This window comes from Octodon degus, unplaced genomic scaffold (genome assembly GCF_000260255.1).
Source record: "Octodon degus isolate 3935 unplaced genomic scaffold, OctDeg1.0 scaffold00385, whole genome shotgun sequence".
Lineage (NCBI taxonomy): Eukaryota > Metazoa > Chordata > Mammalia > Rodentia > Octodontidae > Octodon > Octodon degus.
In genome coordinates, this window is record NW_004524961.1 from 713,925 (window position 1) to 721,185 (window position 7,261).

General features: G+C 39.3%; 1 pseudogene; it reads right to left on the reverse strand.

The window, feature by feature from the left end:
* Window positions 1–3,438: 3,438 nt before the first annotated feature.
* On the reverse strand, window positions 3,439–6,285 carry LOC101574251 (annotated as a pseudogene).
* Window positions 6,286–7,261: the final 976 nt, after the last annotated feature.

A 7,261-nucleotide genomic window follows, 5' to 3' on the forward strand; every position in this document is an offset into this window, starting at 1 on the left:
ACATGTTGCTGGATATAGGTCTAAGTTCAATCATCTGCATCTGTAGAGCCAGTTTTTCCAGCATAATTTATTAAAGAGGCTGTTTTTTCTCCAGTATGTTTACATTTAAGGAACTTGTGTCTGTTTCTCCATTCTATGGTTTATCCACTGGTCATAAAGTATGTTTTGTGATTCTACATGCTGTTTTTGTCACAGTAGACTTGTAATTTAATTTCAATTTCTTGATAGTACTATCTCCCATTTTGTCCTTTTTATCTAGGTTGCTTTTGCTTAGTGTAAGTTTCTTCTGTTTGCATGTTAACTTTTGGTTAATTTACTCTGTTTCTGTGAGCAATCTGTTGGCATTTTGATTGGGATTGTATTACATCTGTATATAAGCTTTGCATATCCAACCATTTTTCCTCTATTTTCTGCCTATTCAGGAATGGAATTTCTTCCCAATTTTTGATGTCCTGTTTGATTTCCTATTTTCAGAATACTGTAGTTTTCATCATAGAGGTCTTCCACTTCACTGATGAGGTTAATTCCTATGTGTTCAATTTTTTTCTTGCTATCGTGCATGCTAGTTTTGCTATTTTTTATCTGTAAGTATATTATTATCATGTGGGAAAGCTATCGATTTTCTTTTGTGTTCATCTTGAATCCTGATATATGGTTGAATTTGATTACTAATTCTAAGAGATTTGATTAATTTTTGGGGTACTCTACTCTTAGGATAACATCATCTGCAAATGATATCTGTATAAATATCCCATTTATTTCTTTTTCTTACTGTGATGGTTGATACATTGTGTCAACTTGCTTGGCTGGATCTTCTCAGTGATTCCACATGCAGGACATGGAGGCCACCCCCACCAGAGTGGGAGGGATAACCATAGAGTTACTCAGCACTTACAGAGTATATAAAGAGTTTGAGGAGGGCTTCTGCATGTCCCACTTGCTTGGAGGAGTTCTGAGCTTTGCAGCGCCACTTCCAACACTTCTGTGGATGAGTTTGATTGATGTATCTGTGCCACTTTGGAGAATCTAGGATCCTCACAGCAGCCACCAATTCCTTTGGGCCTCCAAAGTCAGTGTGGAAGGAAAAGAGGCTTGACAGACGCTGAAGCTACTGCTCCTCCTCTGCTCTTACTTGTTTTCTGCTGCCATCTGCCTTGGAGCCAGCAGATTATGGACCAAAACTCCACTAACTGTGAGCTAAATGAAACTTTCCTTTCTTCATTTTGTATGTTGGGTATTTTATCCCAGCAATGACTAAAAAGTAACTGAGACCCTTACTTATTGCTCTCATTAATGATTTCAGTACATTGTTGAACAAGGGTGGTAATAGTAGACACATTTTACTTGTTCCTCAATTTCCAGGTAAAGATTTTGGTTTTCACCCATTTAATATGATGTTGGAAATAATCTTATCATAAATAGATTTTATCAGATTTAGATAAGGTTCTTCTATACCTATTTTCTTCAATATCTTATGAAAGTGTTTGCTTTTGTCAAAGGTTTTTTATGCTTCTATTGAGATGATGCTGTGTCTTTTGTCCATGAATCTATTCATATGCTGCATTACTTTTATTAATTTGTATCTGGTGAAGTGTCCTAGCATACCTAGGATGAATCATACTTGGAAATGATGTATGAACTTTTTGTTAGACTCACTACATTGTCTTTGTTAGTATCTGGTTGAGTTGTCCTTGTTTTACAAAGTTGAGTGCACCATTGTTCAGTGCATATGTGTTAATAATTGTATTCTAGTTACATTTCTCATTGCTGAAATAAAAATAACCAGCACACAAAGTTAAAGCAGGAAAAGTTTATTTTGCCTCATTGTTTTAGAGGTTTTATTTTTTAGTGGGATGGTCCAGGTAGTGTGGCATAGTTTTCATGGTAGGATGACATAGAAGAGGAACATCTCAATGGAGAAATAATTCTTAATGGAAAAATGGCAGGAAGGCAGGTGACAACAGCCCTTTCTCTGTCAATTACATTTTATCCATGCTATCCTCCATTAGGGCTGGTGCCACTTATACCCAGAGTGAGGCATCATTAATCCTAGCATCACACCATGAAACAATCCCAGCATCACAGCCTCAATCCCAGTATCATGCACTGTAGATCTAGCCACCTCTGAAAAGCACCAACTATGACTGAAGCTCTGATAGAATATCCAGATACAAATCATAACAAATTGTTACTTCTTTGTGTTGAATTGTTTCCTTAACCAAAATTCAATAACCTTTTTGCCTCTTTTGATCAGGCTTAAAGTCTCATTTGTGTGAATATAGGATAATTACATATATTTTTCTTGATTTTCTGTTGCATGGAATATTGATTTTCATTCTTTGGTTTTTAATCTGTGAGTTTGTTTTTCAGTTAAATGTGTTTCTTTTCAGAGAATACCTTTGGATTTTATTTATTGATCCATTCTTCCATTTGTGTCTTTTGATTTAGGAACTGAAACAATTCAAATGGAATTAATATTTTTTTTAAAATTTAGAAATTTATTGTTTAATCCACATGCATCATATAGCCTTAGTTTAAAAAATGAAAACGGGCCAGGGAGATGGCTCAGTAGAATAAGTGCTTCCCTGTTTCAAAGTTGAATGTCTTCCAGTTTCCAAATACAAGAGCTCCAAACATTATATATGCCAATTGGAAGAATAAGACAAAACTATGAATGGAGCCATACCATTTCAGAAAACAAAGATTTAATATAACTGAAGGACCCATCCTTCCTTCCTGAGAAGACTTAACTGCCTGTACAAGCAGGGGGAGAGGGGGAAGGTGGGGGCTGGTGATGAGGAAGACAAAAGAGAAAAGAAACCCAGAACAGAGCAGAATCCAGTTCCAGTGTTCTGAATCAATGTGTCACACATCTGTATATGCCTGGTGTCCCGGAAATCAAGCTTACATTTTTTTCAATCTCAACCTGGAACTCGAATCCTGATTCCTTTCAGCAATGATTCCACAGGCAACAGGGAAGATTGTAGCATTGGAACATCCACTTACAATTCTGTGGTACTCGAACAGTGGTCTTATTCTGGACTAGCTTGCAAACCATACAAGGTTGGAAGCAGAACTTAAGTGTCTGTGCCTTGAATAAGAAGAAGTAAACAAAAAAATTAAGAAAAGAAAAAGGGGGAAAGCCTCTCTGGGAATAGCAAGGGGCATTTAAAGAAATAAGAGTGCCAACCATACTTAAACCGCCCTTTTTACAAAGAGATTTTTTTAGCTTAAAATATTTACTCTAAGTAAATTTATGTCAGCTGCCAATGAAAAAATGTCACTAATACACTGTGGACACCTTTTGCAATGTGAATCCATGCTCCCCTTTTTTTATATGGTGAACTTCAAACTAGCAAGTATTACAAATGTTATAGTCTGAAGCTCAAACACATTTTAGCAATTTTGAAATTTAATTGAGTACAAACCAAATAAAATTTACATTCTAACCAACATTCCCCCCCCCCAGGACTGTGGGGACACTTGAGACTTCTGCAGGGATCTCAGAGCCTTTTCCCACAGGTACTTCTCTAAGTCATCCAGGTTGTCTTCAGCTTCGCTCCCAATCTACTTCTTGGGTTCAGGGGCTGCCTCAGGTTCTTCCTGTCCTGGCATGGTTGAGGCAGCAGCAATAGCCCAGGGGTAACAGGAGCAGCAGCAGTTGCAGCCACAGCATTTTCCTTCTTGTGTTTTTTTGTGTTTCTTGTGTTTCTTATCCTTTTTGTATTTCTTGTCCTTCTTTTTCGTCTTTTTCTTTCCCCCTCCTGATCAGAATTCCGGGCTGATGATGGGCTTGGCGTGGGGCTTTTAACCTTCCTGCCCAGCACCGTGAGGGACCAATTTGTGAAGGGTGACTGAGGCTGCACAGGGGACAGGGGTGCTGGTGGCTTCTTAGCTGCTCGCTTGGGAGACCCAGAGACAGACTGAGAGAACGGAGTCCGTCTTATGTACTGTGGGCTCGGTGAGGCAGCCTTTTTTGTCTTTTTAAGTTCTGGAGTTCTGGAGACTCTTCTAATGGGCCTGGTACTCTGAGATGGGGACTGCCTTCTTTGGGGGTGAGGCTGATATTCCACTTCTAGCAGGTGGAGGACTTGCAGTCCGAGGAGCTCGAGGCTGGGGTAGGGGAAAATACGGTTTGTTTGGTTGTCTTTACCGGGGCTCCCTGGGAGCCCAGTTCAGGGAAGAGCCTTTCCTAGGCTTTGATGAGACAGAAGATGAGCGTCTCTTGGTAGCCGGGGAGCTTCTCTGTTTGGGAGATGGAAACCTAGTGCGTTGGTGATGGGGATGGCTATGCCCTTCTCTTGGTAGGGTGTAGGGGCAAAGCCGTCTTTCTCTTTGGAGGCAGAGAAGGAATGCACCTCCTCTGCATGGGAGGAGAGCATCTTCTAGGGGAAAGTGAGCACCACGGAGGGGGAAGTGAGGGAGTCCTTCCTAGGGGCAGTGGTGTGGAGGTTCTACACTGCCGAGGAGGAGCTGGTGAGGGTGAGGGTGTCTTCTGGTGGGTGGAGGGGAAGGGCTTCTCCTTTGCCTACCACTTTTAGTCACTGGCAATTGCCATCGCTTTCCCATCTGCATCCGAGGGAAGGTCTCTTTTTGGAGCTTTCCTGGTCATGGAGACGTACTTCAGGAAGGGGAATGTCTCAGCTGCCGGTACACCTCACCATTTTTCACTTGGGATCGCTTGGGTCACTCAACTTCAGAGGAAGAGGAGGAGCCAGAGTAAGGTGAAGACTGCTGGTTCTGTGGTCTGTACTGGTGTCTCTGCTACACAGAATCACCTGCAGCTATTTTGTCAACTTTATCTTCTTCAGATTCATATAACTCTACTTTTCTAGGCTTTGGTGCTGGCGATGGCGATTCTCTTTTCTCAGAACCTTTATGTTTTGTCACTTTACCTGAAGTTCTCACTGGTGACACAGAAACACAACTTTTTCTTGTACAGTTTGACTGCTGGAGTGTTGGGGAATGATGTGTTTTTGGTGGTGGAGTAGCTGGCGGGGATGGCTTGTGCCTTCACCTTGGGGGACATGCTGAAGGAGACAACTTACGAGTTTTTCGAAGGGAGCTGGATATCCTCTTGGGAGGTTTCTTTGGTGGTGACCAGGAATGAGATGAGGAGGAAGACGAACTGCTCCCAGACAGCGATGCTAATGACCGCCTCCTTCATCTTATAGGAGATCTACTCCTATGCCTTGGAGGAGGTGGCATTCATCGTGGTTAGATTCGTCTTCTAGGAGATGGTCTCCTGCTTGGGCGTGACCTTCTTCTGGGTGAGGATGATCTTGATCAGTACCTATGGCGCCTTCTTGGTCAAGTATGAGAAGAAGAGAAATAACGGTTCCAGGACATTTTTTGGAACGTGACCGAGATCTTGACCAGGTCTTTTATTTTTCTTTTTTTGGAATTTTTTTCCGGAGTAGGTTCTTTAGGTTCTAGTTGGGGTTCGGGCTTGGGAACTTTCAGGATGTCGCTAGTAGATGTGGCCTCTTGTACTAAAGGTTCTTTTAATTTCACTGAAGTTTCAGGGAGCTCTGGAGATTTTTTGTTCTTTTCTAGAGCAGGGGAAGGACTCAAGCTCTTTGTCCTATATTGGGGAGATCAAGAATGACTGCGCTCTCTCTCCCTCTCCTGACAGGGGAAGATCGTCTTCTAGGGGAAGGCGATCTGGATTTGCATCTTCTTGGGCTTTGAGACTTCTCCCTTTTTTCTCTGCTGCTTTCTTTTTCTTCCTTATTTCTCTTATCTTTGTCTTCATTATGCTTTTTCATCGATGCCATTTTTTCCTGTTCAATCTGTTTCTACTTCTTCTTTCTTTAGTTCTAGGAAAGCAAAAGGGATTCCAGCAATGTTTTCTTGTGCACTTAACAGGAGAGGCCAAAGTTCTCCCATAAATTCTTTAGCATTTTTCCCATTCAAAAACCCAGTCTTAGGGCCAGGAAGATAGCTCAGTAGAATAAGTGCTTGCCTGGCAAACACAGGGGCCTGAGTTCAATTCCTGATACAGGAAAAAAATAATAACAATTTGATTTGCATCATTTTGGAATCTGGATTCTTCACTTCCAGCTGGTTGAATATAAATTCAATCACAACATCATCTTCAGATCCACGTACTTCTATTACTCGTTTTGTTATCCAAGGCTTTATAAACTCCAAATTTACTTTGCTCATGTCCACCTTTTTTTCTAAGCATTCTGCAAATTTCAGCTGCTTCAGTAGTTTCTTCTGTTTGTTGCTGAACCAAATATCCTGTTCTGCTCTTGTTTTGTGGAAGAATCCTGTGTCCATCTTGCTGCCTCACTCAGAGATTGCTTCAAATGGAATTATTACTAAAAGTTATATATTTAATTCTATCATTGCCTTCTTTTCCTATTGCTTAATTCCCTACCTATTTTTTATACTTAACTGTTCAACCTGTAGGGTATATTCATTTTCTAAGAAATTTTGTCATTATTAAATTCATTGTCAGATGGGTGATCGTGACAAGAGATCTACAAGATGCTGTACATGATTACAGGGTAAATCCTGAAGGGATTTGACTGATCTTGTCAGATATAAAAGTTACATTTTTAGTTATATAGATCTTGCTTTAACTTAGTCTTAACCATATTAATATGCTGAGCTCTAAAAGGCTTAAGTCAACCACTTCTGACAAATAGGTAGCATAGATATACAGCTACTTTCTCTTTGTTCAATGAGAAGAAAGTTCTGTACTAATATTGTTTAGATAAGGTATCATGTCTACATTTGTCCTCTTAATAACTACTATGAAGATAACAATACGCAAGGTATTAATTATTTTAACTGTCAAACTAACCTGTTTTGAAACTGTTTCATCGCTATTTTATTTTTTTCTCATTAAAATGAATAAAAGATAAAAAATAAAATAAAATAAAGCAAAATAAAACAAAATTTCAAAACAAGATAGGATAGTAGCAATGGTTTAAATATTATTATCTTTAGAGCAGTTATGCACAGTACAAGATATAGACATTTAGTTATCCAAATAATATTAGCACAAACATTTTATAATAAAATTGAGAAAAATTAGTCTAAATTCCAACTACAGAATTGAGTGAAATTAGTAGCATAATATTTTAAATATCATATATATAGTTTTTCTTTTCCATTCATTCTTTTCTTCTTTCATTAATCCAAGTATTTTTATGCTTTTAAACAGTTTCTTCCTATTTCACAATAACTACTGTAAAGTCTCAGTTTAGTTTTTACTTTCAGTTTCTCACACTAGGACAACAATATGACA